The sequence below is a fragment of the Parasteatoda tepidariorum genome, chromosome 12, assembly GCF_982258835.1.
Source record: "Parasteatoda tepidariorum strain Cologne lab strain chromosome 12, Ptep-v5.0, whole genome shotgun sequence".
Classification (NCBI taxonomy): Eukaryota; Metazoa; Arthropoda; class Arachnida; order Araneae; family Theridiidae; genus Parasteatoda; species Parasteatoda tepidariorum.
Window position 1 is genome coordinate 46,752,530 of NC_141766.1, and position 14,620 is coordinate 46,767,149.

A 14,620-nucleotide genomic window follows, 5' to 3' on the forward strand; every position below is an offset into this window, starting at 1 on the left:
TATATAGGGTACTTAAGTGAACCCATAAAAATCCAGTCGTTTTAAGGAAAATTTTTATCGACTTCAAACCAACTTGCTTTCTGAACAAATATTATGTCAAATAAGATAGTTAAAAGCTAAGATGTTTTGCTTCATATGTATTTTCACATTCTTTAATCTAATAATGAAATTCTGATAGGTATAAACAGATTTATGTAATTAAGTATGTCAGGGCATCAAATTTTGAAAAAGTTTTGATTTATTTTAATACTTGAAAATAATGCTATTAGCTCTCTTTAAAATGGTGAAACAATTCTGTCTGTATCTGAATTGGATCGCTTGCAAAAGACAGTTTCCATTTTCCTTCCATTAATTTTTTTTTTCATATTTTGCTTTTAATTTTCAAGCACTATATCTCAAAAACTGAAAAAATAAACTCCATAAAATTTGATTGAGGTAAAAATTTTATTGAGGCTTTTTTTTTAAAAATTCAAATTTTTGTTTTTAATTAAGATAAATATTTTTCTTAAAATAAGAAGAAAAAATATGCATTTATAAATTTAGATTTTTTTTTTTAAATACTAATAGCAAAAATGATGGTGTATTTAAAAAAATAATAAATCAAAAATAGCTAATATTAAACCATACTAATTTAAATTATGTTGTATATAAAAAAACATCACTTTCATAAAGTTATAAATTTTAATTGTTTTTCAAAATATCTGAAAAGAATTGAATAAATTTCATTTCGTATACTTATTAAAGCTTACAACAGCACATAAAAATTCTTAAAAAAATTTTACTTCTGCAAAAAAAAAAGTTCTAAAATTATTCCCAAAGTCCTTTAAAAGAATTCAGATAAATTGACCATCTAAGTTTTCTTACAATACAGCAATTTATTAACTATACACTGTAAAAATTTTCCAGATCACTGTAACTATTCACTGTAAAAAATCCACTGTAAGAAGTACTGGCACTCGAGGTGCCGTCACTTTTAACCGTAAAATCTATTTTTACTGGTACATGTTAGGGAACAAAAAATATGAAATACCGTAATTTTTGCACTAATAATAACAGTAAAATCACTCATTCACTCTATTTAAATTAGTATTACTGCAAAAATTACGGTGTAATATTTTACGGAAAAAATGGTTTTTGACGTAAAATGGATTTATTAGATGATGAACAGAAAGAGTCGGTATTTTATTGCGGAATTTCTTCTCATTTACAGTGTAAATGTGTGAGAATATCTCATCTAGCTGGAATATGAAATTTAAAACTCCTAGATCGAGATTGAATCTTGCTGGAATATGAAGTTTAAAACTCCTAGATCGAGATTGAATCTTGCTGGAATATGAAGTTTAAAACTCCTAGATCGAGATTGAATCTTTCTGGAATATGAATTTTAAGACTCCTAGATCGAGATTGAATCTTGCTAGAATATGAAGTTTAAAACTTCTACATCGAGATTGAATCTTGCTGGAATATGAAGTTTAAAATTCCCAGATCGAAATTGAATCTAGCTGGAATATGAAGTTTAAAACTCCTAGATCGAGATTGAATCTTTCTGGAATATGAAGTTTAAGACTCCTAAATCGAAATTGAATCTAGCTGGAATATGAAGTTTAAAACTCCTAGATCAAGATTGAATCTTGCTGGAATATGAATTCATATTTTTTTAACTCAATACTAAATCAGTTTTTCACTTTTAAAAAAATTAACCCCAATATATTACAGAACCTCCTTTACAACAACCACTCCAATCAATATATCTTTCTCTCCATAAGTCATGATAGCCTCGATTAAAACCGTTAGCTCCATTTCAGTTAAAGTCTTTTTCATCAAAAAATAATCGTTTCCCTTTATGAAACACTTATTTAATTAATAATGTTCTGCAGTAATTTAATAAGAGATTCATTTCGTAAGAAACTAAGATGTTTTGTTAAACATTGTTTTCTATTGATTTTCACAAATTTGGTCAAATCAGTTTTTAAAACTCTTAAAACAATCGATTTAGAAATATTTTTATCTTAATTGCAATTTGAGGAGAAAACATTTTTTTGAAGACGAACGATATGCATTTTATCAAGTGAAGCTCTATAAAATTTTGCTCCTAATCTTTCTTTTCCTTACATATCTATCTCTTTTTCTCTTCGACGCATTCTCAACAGTATTTTATTTTTGTAGAAATATTTAAAATTAACAAATGCTTACCACAGTAATTCCATATCTCTCTCATTTTAATTTCATTTAACTCAGAACTCGCCATTTTCAAAACGCAGACGAAAACATTTTTTAAATTAATTAAAAAGATAATTAAAAAAATATAAATAGCTAAATAAAATCTATAAAAATTTTATAAAAGTAATAGTTTCTTTATATTAAATGGTCAGAATGTATGACAAATATTTAAAAAAATACTTAATCAATTAGAATTATGCAGTGTAAGAGACATTTTCTTTTCAATTACATAATCAATAAAAAAAATTTCAAAAGATGCAATTTTTAAGCATAACGTTATCGTTTGCTTCGTAAAAAGGCGAAACAATCCTTAAATTTATGATTTGCAGTGTGTAAACAATTATAACAATTTAATTTATAATCACTCTCTTCAATTTCTGATCAATTACACTGGGAAACACATTTTTTTGCATTTATACAAATATTTGACCTTGCCTAATTTGGGTGTGGGGGTTTCAAATCTGAAATTAATTTTGCTCTTAAATCTACACATTATTATATAACATTTTTATATAACATTTTTAATCCAATTTTTTCGTAATGTAGAAGTTTAAAATTGTTATATTTAACAGGTTCCACGTAAATGTACCGACAAGGGAAATTAAGTCACATTATCAGGATAAATATGGTTGTGGAATCCATGCCGGGAAATGTCGTCGTATGAGGCTAGGAATGCTTCCTTATTATGACCTGTCAAGGAGCACAGGATAAGCATTTCATAATATGGAAGCGCCCACCCCTAACGCCCATTTCCGGGCATGGGTTCCTATGCAATTTTAATTTCTAGAACTTTTCCTAGAACTTCCCTAGAACTTTATCGCAACATTTTTGCGACCCCATGTAATATATAACATTTTTAAACTTGTACATTTCGCAAAAATAGACAAAAAGTGTCCTTTAAAAAAACTGCAGCATGGGTAGAGAAACTGATTACAGATTTGAAATCAGTGACGTAAAAATATTCAAGTGCGTTAAAATTTCTTATAAAAAAATTGCTCCGCAGAGTTAGGTATCTTTGATTTATGAACAAGAATATCCATCGGAGCAATAAAGAAAAAATAGCTATCTCGGAGAATATTACAGAATATGGCAAACCACAATGTTCCTATAGCAGCTTAAATATGTAAACAAGTGCATAGTTCTAATATGAAATGTAGCAAAAATAAAGAACTACCCCAAAAAGAATGAACCCCTCGAGATACTAATACTCCCACTTAACTCACTTATAAGTTCTATCCCTCTTCAGATAGTCTAGTTCTTTACCTTATCCTGAACAACAAACTTAACGACTACGATTAGTCATCCACAAAGTTTATAAGCGAAGGGTGGTTTAGGGAGCATCCCCCGCTCCCCATTTCTCTCGATCCAGCAGTATTAAAGTTCATACTACGAGAGAAATAGCTCCATTAAATTGGCCGATTCCATCGAATATGTTGAGTGAGATAAGAGAAAAGCTTGTTTGTTTTCACATGTCTTTGCCACCTATAGATATTATTTACAAGAAGATTTCTTTCTGGACTTTTAGCCTCATCTGAAGAAAACATTCTCCGCATAGGGCGTGTTTTTTGTCTTCTCGATAATCAGGACTTAAGTCCAAAGAGGCCTCATTCATCAATGTCATCCCCAATGCGTAGAGTTGAAGTTGTAGTATTTGATGGTCTCCAGCCAAAACTCTTTATCAAGTTAGGGTTTTGGGGCTCATAATTTAGTCATTCTTTGGGAAGTCTGTGTATATAATGAGACTCTCAGTTACTCCGTCTTCTTGATTTTAGATCGAAATTTTTTTAACCTAATATTTTGCTCCTGCAACCATCAATTTTTGATTTGACACGCTAAAGAGGTATGATGTATTGCTAGTACAAGTTTCTTATCCAAGCAATCAATTTCTCGACTTATCAAGTTAAGGATTGCAAATTGTTTGGGAAAAGAATGTTTTAATGTTGGAAATTTTGCACCTGCAGGTATCTTTATGAAAATGTGTGTGGTTAACTTTTGGAGAAAAAAAATATTGAAATGTAGAAAAATGTTGATATTTTAAAGCAAAGTAAAAAAAAAATTCTTTTTCAAGTTTCATTATGTTTATATATATTTATTGATTGATAACAAATATTTAAAAGAGGAATGCTTAAAGGTATATATATTCATTATTTAAGGAGCAAATATTAATTTTTTAAACTGATAATTACTGATAAAAAAAACTACATTTAGCATTTTCTCTGTTTTACAAGTTCAATAAGAACTAGCCGTTAAAATTTATGTTATGTATATTTAGTGATCGATATCCAATATTTAGAGAATCAATGTCTAAGCATATAAATATTCTTCTTCTAAAGAGCAATCAGTAGTTTTTCAACCAATAATTATTAATAAAGAAATTAAATTTAGCACTTTCTTAGTTTTTTTCCCAAGCATCTAGAAGAAAAAGACTTTCCCTTAAAAATGTGTATATATTTAGTGTATATATTTAGTGATTGATATCTGAAAATATAATATCTAAACAGGTAGAGATTCGTCAACTAAGAAGCAATTATTAGCTTTTTAAACCGATAATTATTTATAAAGAAATTAACTTTAGCATTTTATGTGAATTTTAAATAATCTGGCTACAGCTTAATCAACACAAAAGTCGTTAGAATTTAATATAAGCCTGTTACGAAAACATTTTTTTGGTTAGAGAAATAAAGTAACTTATGGAAAAATAGAGTTAAAAATATATTCTGATATTCGATTTAATTGCGACACTGAATAAATAAGTTATACATTTGTATTTAATTAAAAAGTACGTTGTTACATTGATTTTTAAGAAAAGAATAGAAGTATTTATATTCCCTTTTTCTAATCTGATAAAACTTAAATAATTGAATTAATTTCATTATAATAGGATTAAGAATGACTAAAAAATTTAAATTCTAGAAATTAAAGGAATTTTAAGAACTAGAACATATGTAATGCTGATAAAAGCATCACGTTGACTCAATGATAAATTGTCTCTAAAAGTTTTAAAGGTAATTAAATTTAAACTTTATTTTTCTCAGAGTTTAAACTTTAAATTTGTGTTTTGATCCCAGTTTTTGATAACTGACCTAATGTAAAATGATCGTGAATTTAAAGCAGTTTTTATTCGTTTTAATAAAAATTATATTTAAAGGAATTCAAAAATTATTTTCAAGTCTAAAAAAAACGTTTTGTTATCGAAATTGAAATAACTAAAAAAACTCATTAGACTCATTATGCCCTTTGCTTCGCCTTTCATCGATTTTTCTTTTCCTTTGCTTCGTTGAACTAATTCTATTTGGCAATAGATCTTAGAGGTAAATCACAAGGATTTGTAGTTGTCTTTAGGTTCTTTTAAATGTTATTTCCGTATTTATTTTTTTCTTTGGGTCAGAAAAAAAACTATCAACAAAATATAGCTTGAAACAGAATTAATTAAAACGAAATAAATTGGAAGATTTTTCAGAGTGTAAAAATAAATTACGAAACTCATTACACTTTTAGGTGGAAGTTGGTATCTAATCTATTTATTTTACACAGTTCAAAATTCAGTCAATTAAAATTCATTATGAAAAACTATTTTATTATTAATCAGTTTTATTAATTGATCTAACATATAAATTTCATTTTTAGAATATAAGATACCCTCTAATCAACTATAACTGATGATTAATTTTATATCTGATTTTAATATCTATGAAATATAGATTGAAGCAGAATTAATTAAAACGAAATAAATTGGAAGATTTTTCAGAGTGTAAAAATAAATTACGAAACTCATTACACTTTTAGGTGGAAGTTGGTATCTAATCTATTTATTTTACACAGTTCAAAATTCAGTCAATTAAAATTCATTATGAAAAACTATTTTATTATTAATCAGTTTTATTAATTGATCTAACATATAAATTTCATTTTTAGAATATAAGATACCCTCTAATCAACTATAACTGATGATTAATTTTATATCTGATTTTAATATCTATGAAATATAGATTGAAGCAGAATTAATTAAAACGAAATAAATTGGAAGATTTTTCAGAGTGTAAAAATAAATTACGAAACTCATTACACTTTTAGGTGGAAGTTGGTATCTAATCTATTTATTTTACACAGTTCAAAATTCAGTCAATTAAAATTCATTATGAAAAACTATTTTATTATTAATCAGTTTTATTAATTGATCTAACATATAAATTTCATTTTTAGAATATAAGATACCCTCTAATCAACTATAACTGATGATTAATTTTATATCTGATTTTAATATCTATGAAATATAGATTGAAGCAGAATTAATTAAAACGAAATAAATTGGAAGATTTTTCAGAGTGTAAAAATAAATTACGAAACTCATTACACTTTTAGGTGGAAGTTGGTATCTAATCTATTTATTTTACACAGTTCAAAATTCAGTCAATTAAAATTCATTATGAAAAACTATTTTATTATTAATCAGTTTTATTAATTGATCTAACATATAAATTTCATTTTTAGAATATAAGATACCCTCTAATCAACTATAACTGATGATTAATTTTATATCTGATTTTAATATCTATGAAATATAGATTGAAGCAGAATTAATTAAAACGAAATAAATTGGAAGATTTTTCAGAGTGTAAAAATAAATTACGAAACTCATTACACTTTTAGGTGGAAGTTGGTATCTAATCTATTTATTTTACACAGTTCAAAATTCAGTCAATTAAAATTCATTATGAAAAACTATTTTATTATTAATCAGTTTTATTAATTGATCTAACATATAAATTTCATTTTTAGAATATAAGATACCCTCTAATCAACTATAACTGATGATTAATTTTATATCTGATTTTAATATCTATGAAATATAGATTGAAGCAGAATTAATTAAAACGAAATAAATTGGAAGATTTTTCAGAGTGTAAAAATAAATTACGAAACTCATTACACTTTTAGGTGGAAGTTGGTATCTAATCTATTTATTTTACACAGTTCAAAATTCAGTCAATTAAAATTCATTATGAAAAACTATTTTATTATTAATCAGTTTTATTAATTGATCTAACATATAAATTTCATTTTTAGAATATAAGATACCCTCTAATCAACTATAACTGATGATTAATTTTATATCTGATTTTAATATCTATGAAATATAGATTGAAGCAGAATTAATTAAAACGAAATAAATTGGAAGATTTTTCAGAGTGTAAAAATAAATTACGAAACTCATTACACTTTTAGGTGGAAGTTGGTATCTAATCTATTTATTTTACACAGTTCAAAATTCAGTCAATTAAAATTCATTATGAAAAACTATTTTATTATTAATCAGTTTTATTAATTGATCTAACATATAAATTTCATTTTTAGAATATAAGATACCCTCTAATCAACTATAACTGATGATTAATTTTATATCTGATTTTAATATCTATGAAATATAGATTGAAGCAGAATTAATTAAAACGAAATAAATTGGAAGATTTTTCAGAGTGTAAAAATAAATTACGAAACTCATTACACTTTTAGGTGGAAGTTGGTATCTAATCTATTTATTTTACACAGTTCAAAATTCAGTCAATTAAAATTCATTATGAAAAACTATTTTATTATTAATAAGTTTTATTAATTGATCTAACATATAAATTTCATTTTTAGGATATAAGATACCCTCTAATCAACTATAACTGATGATTAATTTTATATCTGATTTTAATATCTATGAAATATAGATTGAAGCAGAATTAATTAAAACGAAATAAATTGGAAGATTTTTCAGAGTGTAAAAATAAATTACGAAACTCATTACACTTTTAGGTGGAAGTTGGTATCTAATCTATTTATTTTACACAGTTCAAAATTCAGTCAATTAAAATTCATTATGAAAAACTATTTTATTATTAATCAGTTTTATTAATTGATCTAACATATAAATTTCATTTTTAGAATATAAGATACCCTCTAATCAACTATAACTGATGATTAATTTTATATCTGATTTTAATATCTATGAAATATAGATTGAAGCAGAATTAATTAAAACGAAATAAATTGGAAGATTTTTCAGAGTGTAAAAATAAATTACGAAACTCATTACACTTTTAGGTGGAAGTTGGTATCTAATCTATTTATTTTACACAGTTCAAAATTCAGTCAATTAAAATTCATTATGAAAAACTATTTTATTATTAATCAGTTTTATTAATTGATCTAACATATAAATTTCATTTTTAGAATATAAGATACCCTCTAATCAACTATAACTGATGATTAATTTTATATCTGATTTTAATATCTATGAAATATAGATTGAAGCAGAATTAATTAAAACGAAATAAATTGGAAGATTTTTCAGAGTGTAAAAATAAATTACGAAACTCATTACACTTTTAGGTGGAAGTTGGTATCTAATCTATTTATTTTACACAGTTCAAAATTCAGTCAATTAAAATTCATTATGAAAAACTATTTTATTATTAATCAGTTTTATTAATTGATCTAACATATAAATTTCATTTTTAGAATATAAGATACCCTCTAATCAACTATAACTGATGATTAATTTTATATCTGATTTTAATATCTATGAAATATAGATTGAAGCAGAATTAATTAAAACGAAATAAATTGGAAGATTTTTCAGAGTGTAAAAATAAATTACGAAACTCATTACACTTTTAGGTGGAAGTTGGTATCTAATCTATTTATTTTACACAGTTCAAAATTCAGTCAATTAAAATTCATTATGAAAAACTATTTTATTATTAATCAGTTTTATTAATTGATCTAACATATAAATTTCATTTTTAGAATATAAGATACCCTCTAATCAACTATAACTGATGATTAATTTTATATCTGATTTTAATATCTATGAAATATAGATTGAAGCAGAATTAATTAAAACGAAATAAATTGGAAGATTTTTCAGAGTGTAAAAATAAATTACGAAACTCATTACACTTTTAGGTGGAAGTTGGTATCTAATCTATTTATTTTACACAGTTCAAAATTCAGTCAATTAAAATTCATTATGAAAAACTATTTTATTATTAATCAGTTTTATTAATTGATCTAACATATAAATTTCATTTTTAGAATATAAGATACCCTCTAATCAACTATAACTGATGATTAATTTTATATCTGATTTTAATATCTATGAAATATAGATTGAAGCAGAATTAATTAAAACGAAATAAATTGGAAGATTTTTCAGAGTGTAAAAATAAATTATAAAACTCATTACACTTTTAGGTGGAAGTTGGCCTCTAATCTATTTATTTTACAAAATTCAAAATTCATTCAATAAAAATTCATTATTAAAACTATTTTATTATTAATCAGTTTTATTAATTGATCTAACATATAAATTTCATTTTTAGAATATAAGATACCCTCTAATCAACTATAACTGATGATTAATTTTATATCTGATTTTAATATCTATGAAATATAGATTGAAGCAGAATTAATTAAAACGAAATAAATTGGAAGATTTTTCAGAGTGTAAAAATAAATTATAAAACTCATTACACTTTTAGGTGGAAGTTGGCCTCTAATCTATTTATTTTACAAAATTCAAAATTCATTCAATTAAAATTCATTATTAAAACTATTTTATTATTAATCAGTTTTATTAATTGCTCTAACATATAAATTTCATTTTTAGGATATAAGATACCCTCTAATCAACGATAATTATTGATTAATTTTGTATTTAGCAGAAAATAAGGCCCTATATAAATTTCTATTTATTAACAGAACAGGTATCAAGCTCAGTAGCAAGTAAACTGTTAACAGGCATCAGTATTTTTTTTTATTTGGGTATGAAATAAACAATTAGTACATAAGATTTTATAAAGATAATTTGATGAAGAGTATTCAAACATTATAGAACTTTTACTGTAAAATATTCCTTTTTAATTTCCAGCTAAACTATCATCATATTCACATCTTTAAAAACGTTTCTCATAATATATATCTTTTTTAGAAAACATTATTAATAAAATATAGTTTGACACTGAATTAATTAAAAACGAAATAAATTAGAAGATTTTTCAGGGTGTAAAAATAAATAATAAAATTCATTACACTTTTGGGTACAAGTTAGTCGATTCACTTTAGACAACTAAAGATGCCTTTACTTAAAATTCATTAGGAATTTTGTTAATCAATCTAGTATATAAATTTCATTTTTAGAAACTCTAACCAACAATAACTATTGATTAAACTTGTATTTAGCTGAACATAATACCCTATATAAACTTTTTATTTATTCTTAAATGTCTTAATAAATCTTAATTTTTTTATTTAGATAATGAGAGCAAGAGTTAGGTTTTGATTGCGTATTATCAAATCAACCGTGGTATGTGGTCTAATTAGTTTATCTGCTTGTTTCACCTTTCGTAAAAGATAGGAAATACCAGACTTTTTGTGTTAAATGTTCTTATAGTGCTACCATATACGAGTGTATGAGAATATCGAATTTTAGCAGTGCATGGTTACAAATTGGAGAGTACATGACTTTGGAAACTCTTCTAATGTTGAAGAGAATGAAAAAAATATTGTGGCGTCAACGCTGGGATTCGAATCCACGTGGTATCGGTCATGAGATTGACGGATTAGCCCTCTCATCTATTATATGTAAGCAGCTTCAAGGAAGTAAGTGGCAAGGGAGTAAAGAATATTTTTTACTCTTTACGGTTTTAAAACCGTTTACACATAAAATTGTTAAACACCATGAATACAAAACTACACGGTTTTTTTTAACCATTTACATCTAGCATAGTCTTAAAACCGCAAAAAAGAAATTTAACTGAATGCTGGAGCTAGGCGTTTCGTTAGTTAATGGGCATTGATATTGTGGTTGAGTTGTGTTTTTTCAAATGAACAGTGGAATGTGGTTTAATTTGTTTATCTGTTTGCTTCACCCATCGTAAGAAATGGAAATTGCTACTTTTTTTGTGTTAAGCAGATTTATAGTGCTGCCATCTATGCGTGAATGAGAGTATCGTCTACTAATTATCCAGGGTTGAAAATTGAGATGATGAAATATTGTGGTTTCAACGCTAGGACTCAACTCGCTAGCTGTCAACTCGAACCACCTTTCTGTCGGTCAGGAAATTAGCAGATTAGCCCTGTAGGTTATAATATGTACCCAGCTGCAAGGAAATAACTGGCTTCATTAGGTGAGCCTTGTTGAGGCGATAAAATTCTGGTTGCTTAACAGTATTTGGTGAAAACTGTAAATAAACGGTTTTTCTTACAGTTAACAGTTCGGTTATTTGACTGATTTGCCTGAATACAGTAAATAACAATTAAATAAATCCTTATTTAACCATTTTTTGAAAAAGTTCCAATATAGTATATATGCAACCGGAAGGAAAACTATTAACTGAAACTACGGAAATTCCGTAAATGGAGGGTATGGTTCACAAAAATATTCTAGATGATAAGTTCTAAATTGAGAAAATAGAGAAGAGAAATTCTAAATGATAAAATAAAAAAAAACTAAAACTGTGCTATTAAGGAAGTCAAACATTAATATCAATTTAAGTGCCAAAAAAACCGATAATGTTAGCTGAACTATGATGTGATGTTAATAAATTCAATACAAGTTAATGATATGCAATAATGTTAGACATAAAATACATCACATTAAACTGGATGCAATATAAGAAAAAACTGACTGAAAATTACCTACTGCTTATTTTTTTACAATCTCATAAAAGAAAAATAATAATTTCTGCGATAATTTGATTAAAAAGAAGTCCCTTTATGTTTATGCAAATTTTTCATGAATGATAAAAAATAATTGACGTTCTCAGTAAATAAGGGCTTTTTAGACGGTGGACAAAAAAAAAATTTTTTTGAAGAAAAAAAAAAGAATTTTCATCGAAAAATGGTTATAATTATACCAAGTCAAAGAAAAGATTAATTGTTTAATTATTTTATCAATACAGAATGACAAGACAAAAGCGGCTTTTTAAATACGTCGTTAAAGGCTACGTTAATGTTGAAAGAAACGTAATTAAGTAACATTTTAGTTTCGCTTATATGTAAGAGCATTTGTAAACTTGATGACGCAATTTTTTATCTCTAAATTCATCGACAGAAGCGATAAAATGTACGCTGTCATGTATTTTAATATCGAACATGTCTTTAATTTTTTTATTCTTTTCTTTATTATGTTACAAAAAATGAAATGTTTAATTTGGAAAATATTATTTATTGCTTTTATAGATTACTTGATATTAAGATTTTTATATCCAAGATATGACCTTTGAATTATCTGAATCAGATAATAGGGAACTGGTGAAGATCTATATTGTCGGGGGGAAAATTTGGTGACACAGTTTCAGGCTTTAACAGGCTGTAGTGTCCAAAAAGGAGAATTATATGATCGCTGAAGAATTTGATAAAAAAAGCATTTCATATCCAAGCATATGACATTTAAATTGTTTAGTAATGAGTATTTTTGTAACCAAGTACATAATATTTAAATTATTTGATATTAAGATTTTTTTATCCAAAGATTAAATTGTGTGAAATTATAACAGAGATATTATAAAATTATCTAAAGTAGATTTATTAAATTATTTGCTTGTTATTAGATTGTCTGAAGTAAGCTACAGATAATGGGTTGAAAGCTATATTGACGGATTAGATCAGGAGAATAGATCTGGCAAGATATATTTGGCCTATAATAAGTCGTGGTACTCAAGAAGAAGAAGGATATTGTTTTTAAAATTTTTGATATAAAACTTTTTATATCCAAAGACATAGTGCTTAGATTATTAAATTATGAGATTTTTATACTGATAGGATATGATTATACTTATAGGATATGATATTTAAATTATTTAGATCAATTTTTTTATTTATAAGCATATGATATTTAAATTATTTAGCATCAAGACTTTTATGCTTTAAAGTATGAATGTATGTCTATTATATTTAAGGGTAAGTAGACTATTATGTCTAAAGGTTTAAATTATCTAAAGCAAACAATAGTGATCTAATTAAAGGTATATTTCCGAATAAAGGCAGGTAGAAAGATTTGGCAAGACACTTTTAACCTATTACAGGTTAGATTATGGAGTCCAACAAGTTGTTGTACATGGTCTTTAAATGATTTGATAAAAAGCTTTTTGTATTCAAAGATATGATGTTTTAATTATTTGACAATAAGATTTTTATATCAAAGGATATGATCTTTAAATTATTTAATAATACGATCTTGAGACAGGAGAGACGTTTTTCTTCACTGAATTTATGTTTTAAATAAATTTCTTTTCAACAGAGGGTGCAGCAATTAACAAAAATATAAATGAAAGAAAACTACAGGAAATTGCGTCCTTTTTTTGAAACCAAATAATAATATTTTAGAAATGTTCAACATAAGCCATAAACGCATGTCGCAATCGAAAAACGGAATTTTCGTGCACCAAAGTACCTTGGAAAGAACAGATTGTCACCAACTGTCAAGAAAAATTTGTATTACAATCAGGAATTCAGAAAGATAAAATTCTACCTTGTTACAAAAATTTACAGCCGAATTTTTTTTTAAAAAAACTTTTAACTGTTTTCCAATTGAAAAACTCTTAGTCTAATTTAAGCCACCAAGTACTTATTTTTTTAAAATTTGCTTACAATTTTACAATTAATGGAAATGTTTTCAGCAAATACATTTATCAACAACTTAAATTTATACACTTTTTCTATAATCGTTTCATATTTTGTGACGTTACTAAAACATTATCATTAACATGAACACTCACAAATAAGACAGAACTAAATACATTTCTATAATTATATATAAAACAACTCATAGTAAGTTAATTTAAACCAAATTAAAATGTTATTGGAAAATATAACCTTTAACTTTCAAAAAAAAGGAATTCTTTTACTAAAATAATAATTCTCTTCATTGATAAAAAAAAGTTTAGCCTCTGGACTTCTTTACGGATTTGACAACACCGTTAAAATCATCGATTCGGTTAAAGATTATTATAATTGCCTATAGACACGTTGTATTAGTTAACTGAATTTGATAACCGAATAACTATAACCACTAAATGTCGAAAATAAAGTCAGTTAAACCTTTTTAACAATTGGAAATTTAAATTCAAATAAATTACCTCCCCTATGCGATTGGGATTTTATTTCAGAGAGTATTGATTTTTCAACATTAAAAATTTAAAAAGAAATGCATACCCTTTGGGTAAAAGATACAAAACGCATTCCACAGTTGAATAAAAACCCAACCTTATTGTGGATATGATAATAAAGTCTATTCCCCAATATCTTAAATGAAAACAGAAACTTGCAAGGGTATTTCTTTTGTCAGCAAACGAAAATCTTCTAAAAAAATATTACATTGTATTTCCATTCGGTCAGATATGCCAATGTT